General features: G+C 36.0%; 1 protein-coding gene and 1 long non-coding RNA gene across 5 annotated transcripts in view; one reads left to right on the top strand and one right to left on the bottom strand.

The window, feature by feature from the left end:
• Positions 1-16704, top strand: part of LOC144374153 (transport and Golgi organization protein 1 homolog) — a 131503-nt gene that overhangs the window by 70054 nt on the left and 44745 nt on the right. The window lies entirely within an intron of this gene.
• LOC144374156 (uncharacterized) lies at positions 955-16670 on the bottom strand. 4 transcript variants are annotated; one of them, XR_013433641.1, is made up of 5 exons: positions 16563-16670; positions 13981-14111; positions 10808-10980; positions 3580-3673; positions 955-2367 (listed from the first exon to the last, which is right to left on the bottom strand). It is a non-coding gene; the product is annotated as an uncharacterized LOC144374156 (long non-coding RNA). The 4 variants fall into 4 exon arrangements; XR_013433640.1 differs by lacking the exon at positions 3580-3673 and having other exon boundaries at positions 955-3515; XR_013433638.1 differs by lacking the exons at positions 955-2367; positions 3580-3673 and adding an exon at positions 9814-10215.

Raw genomic sequence — 16704 nt, 5'->3', positions numbered from 1 at the left:
TGTCAGTTTTTGTAAGTGTAAGCTTATTTCTTGTCAACTGACATATTTGAATTATGATGTGTCTTTATTTCAGTGGATAAGTGTAAGAGTATAAATCTTTGGTTTGAGTTCTTTTATTTATTTATTTTATCTTTGCTTTTTCTTAGCCTCAAAATACCAAAGCTCAATGAATCATCCCATCTTCATTGTGTTCAGCTCATAAATATTACAAAATATTTATACCTAGAAAAATCACAAAGTATTTATACTTAGAAAATGTTTTTTTTTATATAATCTTTCAAAATCATGTACAATGGAAGTATAACCCTTGTATACATCTAGCCAAATGCAAAGCACATATTTTAGTTTCATTAAGTGTTATTTAGGGCCGGAGCACAAAATCTATAAACATGGTTCCAGAGTAAGATACACACGGCATATGGTGTCTTAAGTAAGTTGAAGCACATAAAAGGAAAATCTTATAATTGTTACACTTAGTAAAATTAGCACAAGCAAAGTTAAATAAAAAGTTTGAAATTTTTTAGTAGTAATATGAAATAAATATTATTTATCTATAATAAATGATATTTCTATTATTATAATGATACTTCTGTTATTATTATTTCATTGATTCCGTAAAATTTATAAAAAAATAGAATATTATGTAACATTGGAATAGAAATTCTCTTGTTATATAGTTGATGATTATTACCAAAACAGGATTGACATAGGTGACAATGTTAGTTGAATATTAAATGACATTATGTTTTCTACCTTTCTCCTTTAACTTTAAAAAAATTTGATATTCATCTTTAATGACCACGTAGAAGATATTAGGATATATAGATCCTGAAAAAAATTTAATTTGAATGTTTTGGTTGTACTTATGTATAATTAATTCTTTTATTTATATAGAATTCAAGTACTTTATAGAAAGCTAAACATTTTTATAAAAAGCATTTGTATTTTTTTCACTTTTCCTTCTTTGAGATCATTTTATTCATTCTTGGCTTTCAGGGTATTTCCACCTTTTCTGGGCAGTAATCTGTCTTTACTTTCATTATATTATGGGGGAGAAAAGATGCTCTTCAAAGGATAGGATCACCAATAAAACTGTTTATGACAATTTGGAATGGAAAGATTATGTGAAGAAAAATAAAAATGTCAAAGGTCTGCATGTCAATGAATTAACTGGTGGGCACATGGTCATAAGATTTCTAACAATGATGGATGATGTTATACTGAAAAGATAAACATGGAAAATTAGTCTGTTTTTACAATAAGCAGGTCTTTACTTCCTTAGTAATTCCGGTCCTTTATTATCATTTTATAAGGGTGAATGTTAAAATATTTTGTTAATGTACTACTCTTAGAATCTATTTCCAGATTAACAACAACAACAAAAGCCTAATGCAAATGAAAACATTGGATTACTATAAAACCCATTATGTATTTTATCTACAGTTAAATAGACTTATTTGTATAAATACCTGTTTAATTTCATCAACTTATAATTAATAACTTTGAAGTCTGTTTAATTTTTGTAAATATGTAGATAGTATAGGTAATACTATTTTCCTGCCATGCTAATACAGTGTTATAACTCTGATTTCTATGACTTTTGTTGCTCCCACAGTTCCAACTAGTAGGAAATCCCAAACCTCCATCTTCACACAACTTCCCCCCATCCATTAATTTAGTTCCTTCTGTGGGTTGAATGTTTGTGTTTTCCCACATTCATGTAATGAAGTTCTAAATTTGACTATTTGACAAATCTGCTATTTGACAATGTTTGGAGGGGCTTTACTTTTTTTTTTAATTTCAAGTACAGGATGTTTTATTATGAACATTTCCAAAATACAAGTTTTTAAAAATTCCATTATTAGTATGTACATGCTTGCTCCAGTAACCAATATTTTTAAAAATATTTAATACTCCTGCTTTGCCAGAGAGTGAAGCATTGTTCACCCTTTCTATGATTCTGTAAACTAAGATGCTTCTTCCTCCTGTCCCCAGGACTGTCAGAGTTGGAGAGGAAAGGCTACAGTTTCATTCACTTCCCACAGCAGGTTACCACAAATGTTTGCAAATTCTTTTAGAGGAAGATAATAAAAGATGGCATATCAGAAGGCCTTACCCCTTTTCAAAGACATCTGCAATATCTCTCACCCCACATGCACTTCCACAATGTGATTTTGTCACCTACTTTCTGCTGCTTTCCCAAGAAATGAAGTCTTTTTAATCTCCTTGAATCCTGGTGATCTACAACTACACAGACCTCTAGAATATGGCAGAAAAGAAGTTGTGTCCATTCTGGGTTCAGCCATCAACTGGCCTAGCAGCTTCTGTATCCTTCCATTTGGATCACTTAGTCTTGACTTGTTCCATCTGAGAAACCAAACAACGTGCTATGAGATTTACAAGCCAAGAGGAGAGACCACATGCAGGCATACTGATTGACCAACAACCACTACTGCCAGCCACAAGAGGCTGCCATCTTGGATGACCAGGACAGTCTAGTCTTCAGATGACTGCAACCCCAGCCACCATCTAACTGCAATGACATGAGCTATCCCCCAGAGTGTCATTTGTTTTTAATCAATACAATTTAAAAAAAATCCTCGTTGGGTGATGTGGCTCAAGCTGTACCATGCTTGCCTGGCATGCGCTGGGTTCCATCCTCAGCACCACACAAAAATAAAGATGTTGTGTTCACCAAAAACTAAACAAATAAATATTAAAAAATTCCTTTTCTCTCTCTCTCTTTAAAAAAAATCTGACTTAGTCCTATTATGATGTTTCACAGATGGTAAAATGGATGCGCAAAGAAGAGTGGGAATTTTGAATTGTTCCTTCATGGACACAGTCACCCATGTGGTGGCCAGGTCTGATATTATTATATATACATGACAAATTGGAATAGGGGTATCTAGTTATCTATTACTGTAAAAAATTTTCTCTAATTTCAGTGGATTAAAACAACTATTTATCATCTTTTACCATATTTCTGTGGGTTGAGTGGATTTATTTAACCTTTAATTAAGTTTTAGTGAGGTCAAAAGGTGAGTTCTGATCCAGTGGGATCAGTGTATTTATAATAAGAGCCTCCAAAATTCCCTCTCTTTGTCTGTCTCTCTATCTCCTCTCTCTCCTCTCTCCCTCCTGCCTGCTTCTACTATGTGATGATAGAGGCAAAAAATGGTTATCCAAAGTCAGGAAGAAAACCACCATGAAAAGCTGAGTTGGCTGGCAAAGTGATCTTGGAATTCTCAGTGAGAAAATGAATTTCTGTTGTTTAAGTCCCACAGTCTGTGGTATGCTGTTATGGCAGCCTGAGCTGACTACAGCAGCCACCATTTCACTCAGTCCACAAGGTGCCCTCAACTTTCTAACAGGAGAACCAAGAACTACACCTGGAAATAAATTCCTTTTATATTTCCTTCTTTGTTCCTTGATGAAGGATGGGCTGCTTTTCCAATGCTGTCAGAAGGAACTGTTTTAGTTGGTTTTTTTTTTCATTCTTGAGACCAAAAGACCTGACAAGAACAATTAAAGGAGAAAAGTTTATTTTGGGGGCTCACAGTTTCAGATGTCTCTTACCATGGATGGTGAACTCCATTCCTCAGGACTCCAGGGGATGCACGACATCACAGCAGAAGGATATGATAGAAGAATTCAGGTCAAGACATGGCTACTGAGAAGCACACACAGAGATTCCACTTGCTATGGACAGAATGTATACCCCACAAGCACACCTCCAAGTACCCACCTCCTCCTGCCACACCCAACTTGCCTATAGTCACAACTCAGTTACTCCCTATCAGGGGAGATTACTCACTGATTAGGTTAAGGCTTTCATAACCCAATCAGTTCACTGCTAAACTTTCCTGCATTGTCTCACATGTGAGCTTTTTGAGACATCTAATAGTGAAACCATAGTAGGACCTGACAGGCAATGTCTCAAAGACTAGAGTGCTGCTGGCCCATACTAAGCCCCTAGGATGACTAGCTCTTGTATCTTAGAATTTCATGTTAAGCCATTTTTTTATACTGTGTATCTGCTGGCTTAGGGTATCAGAGAATGGAGGATTCCTAGAGAAAGGAATGAACACTTCTCAAAGAACCATTAGGCTCTGGACCCACATTCTGAGTCTCAAGACTTCCTTCATCATTCTTGTTTTCTACCTAATGACACATATGTCACAAAGACCCGTATAAAGCATGCCTTTTGTTATTTTATTAAACTATGAAACTTACAACTCTATTTTAAATTGCATTATCTTAAAAATGCTCATATAGGAGCTGGGGTTGTGACTCAGTGGCAGAGTGCTTGCCTAGCACGCATGAGGAAATGGGTTTGATTCTCAGCATGCCATATAAATAAATAAAATAAAAGTCAATTGACAACTACCATGTTTTTTTTTTTAAAGTTGAGGTAACTTTTGAAAATATGTGAGTGAATGTATATGTGTTCAACATATATATTAGAATATATAATTATACATTTTAGTACACTTACTAATATAACAGCTGGATTGTTTTGATATAATGGAAAACATGAGTAATTTAATTTTTGATATAATGGAAAATATGAGTAATTTAATGTGTTTACTTCATAGTTAAAATTTTTTATTGCATAGAACAATTTTCAAGGTATAGGTTTATAAAATTACTCAGGGGATATACTTCAGGGAACTATCCATGAGAAAGTAAAATTATCAGGGAGTTGAAGTTTACTAATAAAGTTCACAATGATTACTTATTGAATATGATTGAATTTGACCTACACTTTTCTGGAGATATCACATCACTACCACATTAAATAATGCTTATAGTGTGTCTGAAGAACTAGAATTTCTTATATTATACCTCTGTTCTATCTGGCCCAAAATATAAGTGTCAATCAGAAGATGAAAAGAGAGAAGTTGTGGAAACTCACAGGTCATTTGATATCAGTGAACACAGAACTGCCACTGTAAAGAATTTGAGTAAACTGAGCTAGACCTTCAAAGATTGAGTGAGCTTAGAAATCATATTCATATCTCACTAAATTTTTGTGAGAGTGAATGAGTTTGTACATGAAATATCTGGGGAGCAGCTCTGCCTATATTCTTTGGAGTTTTATAGATCTTTATAAAAATTTCTAATTGTGTAATTTAGGCAAAAATTATTAATATCTCTCTCCATCAATTTAATCAGCTTTAAATTATTTTAAATGACTGCCTCAGAATTACTTTGAAAATTATATAATGTGTGTAAGATCTTCATGCCTTAATAGATTCCCGGAAAATGATAAGAATCATTACTTGAGAGTTGGGAACACTAACTTATTGCTTCTCATATTTATTTCAGCAAGGAAAGGTGCACATTAATGAGAACATCACATGCCGATGTGGTCTGAGCCTTTATTTTGTACATTTGTTCTGTCAGTCACATGGGTTAGACTGCAACTTGAACTTACACCTCCTCTATCCAGTTTATGAGCTTGGGTGAATAAACACTTAAAATATTATACAACCAGAGATATGAAAAATTGTGCTCTATATGTGTAATAAGAATTGTAATTCATTCTGCTGTCATATATAAATACAAAATACTATGTAGATGTAGAAAAGAAAGGAAAAGCATGTTTTATAATTTATTTTTAATTGGTAAATGAAGGAAATATACATATGCAATATAAAAATGAGAGAGGAAAAATCAAAAATAAATTTAAAAATTAGATTAGCTACCTAATTACAAATAAAAAAAAATTCAAGACTAACAGTCAACTTGAATTCTGGTTCCTTTATAGCAAGAATTATCTTTATTCATCTTCATATTTATAATGGTCCTTCACTCAGCACTTTACTCAATAAACAGTAGTTGATTGACTGTCATTTGAACATATGCTGACAGCTTATTTCAATTGTTCATATCTTAAAATAACCCAACACATTAAATATCTCTAAACAATGTCTTTTAATGATTGACAAGCTTTATTAATTAATATAGCTTGTAATGGACTTATTAAGATCAAGCATAATTGGGTTCCATTTTGACACCTTTGAGTAATACATTTTTTATCCATTGTACTGCTTTTTAAGCCTTGGCAATCTTAATGGCATGTCTGAGTCACCTTTTCTGTGGCTTAATGCAATATCGGATAGAGGACATAATGAGTGGAAATGTATTTAAAGGTACAAATATGCTCCTAAATTATCATTCCATTCTGTGACATTTGGTAGTTAAAATCTATTCCAATTAAACTCTTTTGAGATAGTAATTTATGATGAGAAGCAAGAATATTCAAAATACTTAAATGCTCAGAAGCTTTATTCTATTAAAAGCATAGATGTCCAAGAAAGATTTCAGAGCATATCTACAAGAAGCAGAATCTGCCTATGGTAAGGATTATTAGTGACATTAAGTTTACATAAAGTATTTATATTTCTAAAATATTGCTAATGTATATGGTAAACAATATAATTCCTCATTGTGGGGTATATTTAGATGACATTTTCAAACAAATAAACATGGATATGTTTAAGCCATTTAGCTAAGGTTCAAATATTTCTTATCAAAATTTAATTAAAGTTTATTTTTATATATATCAACCTTTTTTGGTTCAAATATTTTGCATATGGATTAAGTATCACTAGTCAGGATGAGTAGTTTTGTTTAGTGGAAATATGACTAAACAAGATAAAATTGAAATTGTTTTATTTATTTTAGAAAATGGCTTGAAGATGCAGTTCTCAAAACGAATTCCATGAAGTGTTTGAGTTTAGGTGAAATCCTAATATATTGAATCAATATATATTCTCAGCAACACTGTGTGTCTGGCAGGAAATGAAACAGACAAGGTAGTTGCCCTTGTGGAACTGATGTTGAGGGACTTCCATCTCAAAGAAATGAACATACACTTAATAGGTTAGATTATGATAAGTGTAGAGAGCAGGATAAAGCAGTTTAGGAGGTTGGAGTGCAATGACATGAGTGGATAAAATTTTACACAGTGTATTACTGGAAGGTCTCTCGAATAAGTAGTTGTTAGAGCAGATGTAATGCCGTGTGAGTGAGCCATGGACTACCTAGTGGCCGAGTCAAGAAAAGAACAAACATAAGGGCCAGTAGTGTTAATGACCTTGGAACTGTAGGATGGTTGAGGAGTCCAGTGGGCTTGGGGAGGAGAAGAGAAAGTTAGAAGATGAAGCTAAAGATGTTCAGAGCAGTGAGAATGGTGGACATTGCAAAGACTTTGGAATTTATTCTGAGTGGGGAAAGTGGTTTGGGGAGGGTTATGAATAGAGATGAAAATGGCAATGAATAATTGGTAGCAACTATGTATCACTTCAAAATGTTAACCATATTAAAATGCATTATATCAGTATGATGTTATATATACATTATTGGATGTATTAAATTCTTATTTCAAACATGTATCATATTTTGAGAAAATATAATAATTATTTTTCCTAATTTAAAAAATCTTGATGCATATTACTTTTGATGAATATGCTAAGAATACATTAAACATTTTAAACTGTTTTAAGGTGAAGTTTATTTGTAAAACTCTGATCTAGACACATAAGTTTGAAACATGTAATTATGCTACTTAATTGCCCAATCCTGAGTCAATCAACTGAATTTCTTTGTAACTTGCTTTTGTTTTTGTTTTTCTGCTATAAAACAAGTGTATTGGTTTGGATGACTTCCAAGGACACTTATAGCTTTCATGTCCTGTAAAATTTCTATTTTCCCAACTATCAGAGAAACTTCTAAGGAAGTAATATTCTCCAAAATCATATTTTAAATCTTAATAAATTTCAGAATTTGGAGAATCATTGATTTCTTGATGTAAACCACCATAATACTAGAAATATTCAATACTTTGATATTGTATACTTTGCTATTATAAGTAATTTATAAAACTATACTTTGTGTATACTTTGCTATTATATATACTTTGCTATTATACTTTGCTTTATAAGTAATTTATAAAACTAAATATACTTTGCTATTATAAGGTTTGGTGCAAGAAACCTATGAGCAATCTTATGCAAACATTGCAAGCTCCAAAAAGTGTTACTTTTTTTTTCTCTTACACACTAGAAAGCAGATATTTAAACAAAGGAAAATAGCTCTATAAGGCAACATACCAATGTGCATTAAACTCCTTATGACTTGACTTAATTACATGTATTCTTTTGTAATTTGTCCATACATTCTTTTTAATTTTCTTTAATTTTCCCTGATCAGACATTTTAAAAATTTTCTCTAAGACCTGAGGTAGTAGGACTCATTTACAATGTTCCTTTGCTTCTCTGGCAGCTTTATGTAACAACTGATGCTGAGCAATCTTTACTTAAAGTTCCTCATCCCAGGCTCCCAGTTGTCCAATTAAAAACAGAATCACTGCATGACATTTGAATTATTTTTATACACCCAATGAAACTATGTCCAGTTTCCATTTCTGCAACTACCAAGAGAGAATCCCTTGTAAACACATTTTTTAAATGAAATAAATTCAGGAATACATTCAAATTAGGAGCCAGATATATCTTTAAAATGAGTGTTGTTTGAATAAACTGAGATTAAGAAGCACAAGGGGCTGGGGTTGTGGCTCAGAGGTGGAGCGCTTGCCTGGCATGCTTGAGGCACTGGGTTTGATCCTCCTAGGTTTGATCCTCAGCACTACATAAAAATAAAAAAAAATAAAAGGTACTGTGTCAACCTACAACTAAAAAATAAAATTTTTAAAAAAGAAGCACAAATATTCATTTGTGTATGTGCGTGTGTGTGTGTCTGTGTTTGTTGACATTTAAGGATGAGGGGACGTTTCTTTACTATGCACTTATGTTTCTAGTTTTCACAGATACTTTACAAATAGAGAAGCATGAGGTTATGTTTGAGATATGAGGTATCCCCCCAAAGCTATTATGTAAGACAATGCAAAGAAATGTGGAGGTGAAATGATTGGATTATGAGAGCTTTTTTTTAAAAAAATAATAAATTTATTTTTAGGTGGTGCTGAGGATCAAACCCAGTGTCTCACACATGGTAGGGAGAACTCTACTGCTGAATAACAACTCCAGCCCATAGATTATGAAAGCTTTAACCTGACAACTGATATGGATTAATCTGGCTATCACCATAATCAGATGGAGAGTGGCTGAAGGAAATAGATCACCGGTTCATGCCCTTGGGGTGCTGCAGTCTGACTGGGCACAAATAACTGGTAGGTCACTAGACACTTGTAGGTTCAAACAAGTCTCTTTGAGGTCTGGTGCTAAGTCCTGAGCTTCTTTCCTCTACCATGCCCTTCTGCTTCAACTTTAGGCCCAGAACAATGAACAGAGCCATTTATGGATGAAGTCCTCTCAAACATTGAAGGCTAAATAAATTCTTTCTCCTTTAAAATTTGTTTTGTCAGGTCTTTCTGTCAAAGCAGTAAAAATGATGACTAAAACACCTGACAAAGTGGTGTACATAAATGGGAAGAAAAAATATGTGAAAGACCTAGGGTTTAGAATAATCACAATTCTGAGGGGTGAGGGTATTGTGTTCCACTCCTTAGTTTTATAAGTAGAGTTTTTTTTTTCTTTTTCCCTATTTAAGTAAATGTAAATGATTGCTTGTCATGGGTCCCAGAAGCAACATATCAATCTTAATAAGGATTTCTGTTAGTGATAACAGTAGGATGAGATTGGAAAGTGAGAATGCAGTGCTCGTTTATTGTGTGGTCCTAGTGCTAAGTAAATGGCAGAGGACATTTGATATGAGAAAGGAGCTATGATGTTTGTTTGGCAAGTAGAAAGAAACATTAGGGAAACGTGAATGACCAGCTAAAACTTGTAGACCAGCCTTTAAATTTTTATTTTGTGTTTTAACTGCTTATAAATCCAACTGCCTTACTCTCAAATGTTTACTCATAGGTTATGAAATCTCAAGTTTATGACATCTAATTCATATCATATTGTGGATAATGTCATTCCATAATTTCTGGAACAGATAACTTTGAATAGGAAATTGTGGTTATTTCCAAATGGCTTAAGCTAAATTGATCATAATTGACCACAGGTTGTCCATCATTCCTTGTATGAAAACTAATAAAATAGTTATTTGACTTAAAGACTCATTGGTCTTCAGATTTAGCATTTTCACCCATGAAGTGAAAAAGAATCTCTTATACAGCTAGATAAAGCATTCATGTAGTTGTTTTTCAATTTTCTTCTTGAATCACATTCTTAAGACCTATAATATAAAAAAAGTAAAAGGACTGTATTTTAGTCAGCTTTCTGTCACTATAAAAAAGTATTGGAGACTATCAACTTATAAAGAAAAAAAGGCTTATTTTTAGCTCATAGAGGATCCAGTCTATGATCAGTCGGCCCCAAGACTCTGGGCCAATGGCAAGTCAGCTCACCATGGTGGGAGTGCATGGTGGAGCAAAACTACTTAGCTCCTGATGAGCTGGAGAGCAGGAAGGTGATTGGGGTCCTAGTATATCTTTTAAGGGAACACCCCCAATGACCTCCTACTAGGCCCCTCACCTCTTAAAGATTCCATTACCCCTCAAAAGGCACTTTATCACATGGGAATTTGGGAGAATTTGATATCTAAACCATAACAGGCAGTTAGTGTAATACAATGTAAAATAAACACATAATTTTTTAGAATGGTAGTAGTATACAATCTATGTGATCTTTGAGGGAAAATCAAATTCTTAAGACATTGAAAGCATGATTCTAATTTCCTTAGCACTTCTAATAATTTCTTAATCTTTTTCCAGCAGTTGGTGACCATTCCAACTTGACCTATCTTTACAGACTTTGGTGGACAATACCTGGGATTGGTTCATAGTCTGAATGCTGAAAACTACATCTCTCAGACTCCTTTGCAGTTGGTGCTCTGCATGTGCTCAGGAATTTTCTACCACACACATTCTCATGGAAAATACAAAGGGAAGATCCTTCCACAAACTGCTTCTTGACTTTGACCAGAGGAGATTTTTAAACTCTGCGGTTAGGAAGAAAACATAAAGGTTATTTGAACGTGACACAGCAGAATGAGAACCATATACAGTATCTTACTCGTTCATCTCAAAGGAGTAACTAGGGCAACAAGAGAATGAGGAACATAAGAAAAATAGGTCTTACTTGCTGTCCATTTGCAACCTGGTGGGTACCAGAGTAGAGGCTTTCAAATAAAGTAAGTCCCACTGTGAGACACACAATAGCTAGTTTCCTGTTCTCAGGTTCAATAGTTAGAAAATGCCAAAGCTGGGATCTGAGCCAACTCTGCTCAGACTAGTGCACTACAATACCTCCACTTCAGGAGACGTCTGTATGATATACAATCACATCTTTGTACTAATATTTTTGTATCTTTTCTGGTTGGGCTAGGATTTGTGTCTTTGTTTAACTGACTCTGGTCTAGGGTTATGTTCAGTGTGTCTTAAACCATTCTTGTCTGGTGCTGTCTAATATGGGGCTGCTCTGTTCTCTATATCAGGGTCTTTATAATTAATTGCAAAAAATCATCAGTCTATTTATTGGTCTACAGTAACTAGAAATCCAGGTTATAAATATGCTGCTGACAGTCTTGTTGAAAGGATGCAGCCCTCCTGAACTTTCTTCCTGTAACCTAAAGGCCTCCAGGTATTTAGCACTCTGGGAGTAATGTAACTGAGGGCTTTCGGGTCCTGAATTTGTGTTTCTGAGCTCTTTGCTTGCTGCCTTCATGGTCAACATTCTCTTGCTTGAGGGGCTGGGGAGATTTTTTTTTTGAAGAAACAGGCACTCCTGAACACTGGGTCAGAGCTGAAAACAAATAGTTGTCATACTTCTTAGGAAGTATCACGGGAAGTATGCACTTAAATCCCTTGTCTGGGTAATAACAGTTCTGGTTTCTATGCTTGAATCATTTTATGTCCAAGAATCATGTCAATATTGGTTTTAAAATATGCATGCCATCCAAACTGGTTGTCTACAATTTTTCCATTGAAAGTGTTTTTCTTAACTAAATATTTCAGCATTTCCCCTCACATAGACAACAAAAAATGAGAAACTGAAGCTTATTATGAAAATAAACATTTAGACATCATCTGAAAAATCAAGATTAAATTCAAACTGATACAATAAATTATACTTTGCTTTTTTGACAGATCTCCAAAAATGCATTTTTGACACATTCTGCCCGTATATTCCAATTTACTAATTATAACTCAATTTAAAAATTTTTTAAAGACTGCCTGCTATCTGCTTTGTCCATGAGAGTATTCCCTAACCCTCTAACCCTAACACCCAACCCTAACCCTAACCCTAAATCATAACCCTAACCCCTAACCCTAAACCCTAAAACCTAACCCCAACCCTAACCCTAACCCTAAATCCTAAACCCTAACCCCTAAACTCTAACCCCTAAACCCTAACCCCGACCTCTGACCCCTGACCCTAACCCCTAAACCTAAACCTAACAATAACCCTAACCCTAAAACCCTAACCCTAACCCTAAAATCCTAACCCCAAAACCCTAACCCTAACCCTAAAACCCTAACCCAAAAACCCTAACTCTAACCCAAAAACCCTAACCCTAAAACCCTAACCCAAAAACCCTAACCCTAAAACCCTCACCCTCACCCTCACCCCTAACCCCTACACCCTCAATCTAAACCCTAAAGCTAAACCTAACCCTAACCCCAAACCCTCACCCTCACCCTAAACCCTAACCCCAACCCCATCCCCAACCAACCCTAAGCCTTAGCCCTAGCCACAGCCCCTAACCCCTAGCCCTAGCCCCAACCTCAACCCTAACCCCTAACCTTAACCCTAGCCCCAGCCCCTAACCCATAACCCCTAACCCTAACCCCTAACCCTCTAACACTAACACCCTAACCCTAACCACCCCAACCCTAACCCCAACCCTACCCCTACCCCTAACCCTAACAACCCTAACCCTAAACCTTAAACCCTAACCCTAACAACCCTAACCCTAACCTGAACCCCTAACCTCTAACCCCAAACCCTAACCCTAAACACAAACCCTAACCCATAACCCCTAACCCAACCCCAAAACCCTAAAACCTAATCCCACCCCTCACCCTAAACTTAACCCTAACCAACCCTAACCCTAACCCTAACCGTAAACCCTAAACCTAACCCTAACCACCAAAACCACCCTAACCCAAACCCCTAACCCCCTAACCCCAACCCTAACCCCGAACCCTAACACTAACCCTAAACCCAACCCCTGACTCTAATCCCTAACACTAACCCTAACAATAACCATAACCCTAACCCTAAAACCCTCACCCTCATCCCTCAACCCAAAACCCTAACACCTACACCTTCACCCTAAACCCTAAACCTAACCCTAACCCAAAACCCTCACCCCTCACTCCTCACCCTAAACCCTAAACCCAACCCCAACCCTAAGCCATAGCCCTAGCCCCAGCCCCTAACCCCTAGCCCCAACCCCAACCCTAACCCTAGCCCCAACCCCTAAACCTAACCCTAACTCTAACCCTAACCCTCTAACCCTAACACCTTAACCCTAACCCTAACCCCAACCCTACCCCTAAACCCTAACAACCCTAACCCTAAACCCTAACAACCCTAACCCTAACAACCCTAAACCCTAACCCCACCCCTCACCCTAACCCTAACCAATCCTAACCCTAACCCCCTAACCCTAACCCCTAATCCTAACCCCTAATCCTAACCAACCCCTAACCCTAACCCCCAACCCTAACCCTAACCACCATAACCCTAACCTTAACCCTAAACCCTCACCCTCACCCCCACCCTCACCCCCACCCTCACGCCTAACCCTAACCCTCTAACCCTAACCAACCCTAAACCCTAACCCTAACCCCCTAACCCTTAACCCTTAACCCCTAACCCTAACAATTTTCTCCATTAAATTTCCTCCTGATCAATAAAGATAATTAGAAATGCAATATCGCATAGGCTTAAGACAAAAATAAAACCAATACAATTTTATGAAAAGTCTACTTACCTCTACATAACTCTTCAAAAAAGGGTCCCAAACTCCAGGAGTTTTAATCAATCCACAAATATTTACAGATGTCTTTCAGCTGTCACTGAGCATACTTTGGGTTGCTGAACTGTATGCATAATCATTTTCATCTGCTCGAAGATAAAAAAATTTTTAAAGTCATTTGGTGAAGGCCCAGAGTTCAATACCCAGCATCACAAAAAAACAAAAAAGAGAGAAAAGTCGTTTAGTATTGAGAACTTCTGTTAAGACAATAGTAAACTGAGCTATTGTTAAAAGAATAATACATCATGCTCAAGTGGGATCTACTCTAGGAATGCAAGGTTGGCTTAACAACTGAAAATCTCTTAATGTAAATAAAGATCTACTGATCTAAACCAAATCAGTAGACCAAAGAACAAAAACTACATGATCATCTTGTGACCATGGACAATCTAGGAACTTTCCACAATCTGATTAAACAGTATCTATGAAAAACCCACAGTAAACATGAAATTTAATAGTGATAGATTGGATGCTTTTTTTCCCTAAAATCAAGAACAAGATAAGAATGTCCCCTCTCACTATTTCTATTCATTATACTGGAGGTTTTAGCTAGGGCTTTCAGCAAATTATAGAAAAGACATCTAGACTGAAAAGGAAAACTATATTTTCTGTCTAGAAAATTCTAAAATTCCATTAAAATTTATTAGAATTAATAAATGAATTCATCAATGTTGCCAGGTACAAGATAAATACAAAAAATGAATTTACAATGAAGAAGCAAACAATGAAATTAGGAAAACAATGCCATTTGTAAAAGCATCAAAAACTAAAAATAAAAGGTGTAAGTTTTACGAAAGAGATGAAAAGTTCCATCTGAAAAGTAATATTGTTGAAACAAATTTCAAAAGACCCAAATAAATATAAAGACACCTCAGATACACAGGTTGGAAGACCACTATTGTTAAACTAGTCTACAGAGTCCTATCATTCCTATCAAAACCACAGGGAATCTTTTTGTATAAATGGACAAGCTAACTAACTGCATTGTAGGTTTTTTAAAATTATATATATATTTTAGTTGTAGATGGACACAATACCTTTATTAATTTATTTATTTTTATGTGATGCTAAGGATTGAACCCAGTGCCTCACACATGCTAAGCAAGCACTCTACCCATTTAACAACTCCAACCTGCAACTGGCAGTTCTTTTAAAGTAAAGAATAAATTTGCCAAGGCCTGTAATCTGTTCAGCTCAGTAGGCTAAAGCCAGGTGGATCACAGTTCAGAGCTAACCTCAGCAACTTAGCAGGGCCCTACGCAACTCAGTAAGACCCTGTCTCTAAATAAAATACAAAATAAGGCTGGGGGAAGTGGCTCAGTGGTTAAGTGCCCCTGGGTTCAACACCTGGTACCCCCCCACATACCCAAAAAGCATTTAATTATGTCAGAAGCAGCCAAAATAAATAATCCATTACTCAACTATTACTATGTTCCAAGCACATAAAGATATTTCCCCTTAATTTTAAAAAATTCAAGCCTAGAGAAAGAAACAATAAAATGCAAATAACAAATACAATACAAATAGTAGTAGCTAATATTTATTGGATCTTTACTACATACCTGGTCTATTATTTAATTTGGGGCTAGGGATGTAACTCAGTGGTACAGTGCATGACTAGTGTGCATGAGGCCCTGGGTTCTATCCCTCCCACACAGAATCACACACACTCACACTACATACTAATTGTTTTCTTCCACATTATGTTGAAAAAACTAAGGGAGTGAAATTATGAAACTTGTCCAAGGTCACATACACACACACAAAATGAGGACAAGGAAATTCAGAGAACATAAAACTACTAGGCATGACTAGAACTAGGACAAGAGATAGGTAGGAGGCAATGATATTGCAGGTGGCAAACGAAACTAGAAATACAAATGCAAAAGCGAGTTTGGAATTAATCCTCAAGAGGCTCAGTTTCTCTCTCCCTCATTTCCCACATCGACCCAAGCATTAAAGCTTCTGATCCTACCACCTAGAATTTCTACAATATTTCCTCTTCTCTGGAATTCTACAACACCCTGAAATTGTGTTAATCACTGCATTAGCTTTCTAACTAGTTACCCTGCCTAAAATACTGCTTTTCCACATTACTACCAGAATTAAATCCTTTAAAGTCAATTTCCGGGGTTAAACACCTAAGTTTGAAATAATATGTGACTCTGAATGCGACCCAGCATGTACTTTGAGGAGTTATAACACAAATTCTCTTTTCAAATCCTCAAAAACCAGAATCAGTAACACATGGTTGCCACAGTAACCAAAGCTTCTCCAGCTGGCTCACATTTCCCAGAACCCAAGGTTTTAGAGCATAAGGGGAAAAAACTCAGAAGGAAAATCCTCAAAAACCAGAATCAGTAACACATGGTTGCCACAGTAACCAAAGCTTCTCCAGCTGGCTCTCATTTCCCAGAACCCAAGGTTTTAGAGCATAAGGGGAAAAAACTCGGAAGGAAAACACGGGTAAATCCAAGCACACCCTTTTTGTCTTCTAAACAAGTAAGCTCGCAATTATACTCGCGGCACTCACCCACCTACCGCCGGAGCTCCGCAGGAAACCGCCTCCACTCCAGAAGAAAGCTCTCACCGGAAATTGTGAGCGTGGGCTTGCTCTGAGCATGCCCCAAAACCTGCCTTGGGAGCATGCGCAAAACCTAGCCCCGCCCCAACTCCTCC

Source organism: Ictidomys tridecemlineatus, unplaced genomic scaffold (genome assembly GCF_052094955.1).
Source record: "Ictidomys tridecemlineatus isolate mIctTri1 unplaced genomic scaffold, mIctTri1.hap1 Scaffold_598, whole genome shotgun sequence".
In the NCBI taxonomy this organism is placed as follows: Eukaryota; Metazoa; Chordata; class Mammalia; order Rodentia; family Sciuridae; genus Ictidomys; species Ictidomys tridecemlineatus.
The sequence above is the reverse complement of the archived record's forward strand: the minus strand, read 5'-3'. Positions and strand labels throughout refer to the sequence as shown.